At 49.1% G+C, this 1502-nt stretch overlaps 1 protein-coding gene across 3 annotated transcripts in view; it reads right to left on the reverse strand.

The window, feature by feature from the left end:
- Positions 1-1502, reverse strand: part of WDR62 (WD repeat domain 62) — a 58961-nt gene that overhangs the window by 42577 nt on the left and 14882 nt on the right. The window lies entirely within an intron of this gene.

Below are 1502 nucleotides of genomic sequence, written 5' to 3' on the forward strand. Positions count from 1 at the left end.
GTGCAATGGCGTGATCTTGGCTCACTGCAACCTCTACCTCCCGGGTTCAAGCGATTCTCATGCCTCAGTCTCCCAAGTAGCTGGGATTACAGGCACCTGCCACCATGCCCAGCTAAATTTTGTAGTTTTAGTAGAGATGGGGTTTCACCATGTTGTCCAGACTGGTCTCAAACTCGTGACCTCAGGTGATCCGCCTGCCTCGGCCTCCCAAAGTGTATTTATTTTATTTTACTTTATTTTTCTTGAGACGAAGTCTCACTCTGTTGCCCAGGCTGGAGTGCAGTGGCGCAATCTTGGTTCACTGCAACCTCCGCCTCCCGGGCTCAAGCAATTCTCCTGCCTCAGCCTCCCGAGTAGCTGGGATTACAGGTGCCTGACACCAGGCACAGCTAATTTTTGTATTTTTAGTAGAGACAGGGTTTTGCCATGTTGCCCAGGCTGGTCTCAAACTCCTGACCTCAAGTGATCCTCCCGCCTCTGAGACCTCCCACAGTGCTGAGATTATAGGTGTGAGTCACCGTGCCTGGCCTGAAGTATTTAGAGATATAGAGGCATCATGTCTGCAACTGATTCTCAGATAGTTCAGAACAAATTAATATGTATATAGACAAAAAATGATAAAGCAAATGTGGTAAAATGCTAACATTTGGCCAAGTGCAGTGGCTCGCTCACGCCTGTAATCAGCCTTTGGGAGGCTGAGGCAGGCGGACTATCTGAGCTCAGGAGTTTGAGACCACCTTGGGCAACATGGTGAACCCCGTCTCCACTAACACACAAAAAATTAGTTAGGCATGGTGGCGCATGCCTGTGGTCCCAGCTACCTGGGAGGCTGAGGCATGAGAATCGCTTGAACCCAGCAGGTGGAGGTTGCAGTGAGCTGAGCCTGGGTGACAGAGCAAAACTCTGTGTTCAAAAAAAAAAAAAGCTAACATTTGGGAAATATGTGAAAGGTACATAGGTATATATGAGCTCTTTGTACTACTCTAAAGTCTGAAATTATTTCAATATAAAAAGTCTCAAAATTGCCAATGCCCAAGTTTCATCCCAGATCAATTGATTTGGCTTTCTCTTGGGGTGAGGCATAGGGACCAGGTGATTCTGATATGCAGTTGGAAAGAAAACCCCCACACTGGCCACACCACTTCCTAATGCACACCCACTGGTGGCCCAGGGTGGGCACCTGCATGCCATCTACTACAAATCCAGGCCACCCACTCCACTGCCTACAGGGATTAGGTAGGCAACACAGGTGTGAGGAACTGGCCACAACGGGCCTGACAAATGTCACTAAGCTCAGTCCATCACTGCCACAGGGGAATTTGGGCCCCAGAGGCCAGAATTTCTCACTTCTCCAAACAAGAGGGACATGTGGATTTTTGTGTTAAAAAACTTGAAATGGGCCAGGCGCGGTGGCTCAAGCCTGTAATCCCAGCACTTTGGGAGGCCGAGATGGGCGGATCACGAGGTCAGGAGATTGAGACCATCCTGGCTAACATGGTGAA

Source organism: Mandrillus leucophaeus, unplaced genomic scaffold (genome assembly GCF_000951045.1).
Source record: "Mandrillus leucophaeus isolate KB7577 unplaced genomic scaffold, Mleu.le_1.0 Scaffold274, whole genome shotgun sequence".
NCBI classification, from domain to species: Eukaryota; Metazoa; Chordata; class Mammalia; order Primates; family Cercopithecidae; genus Mandrillus; species Mandrillus leucophaeus.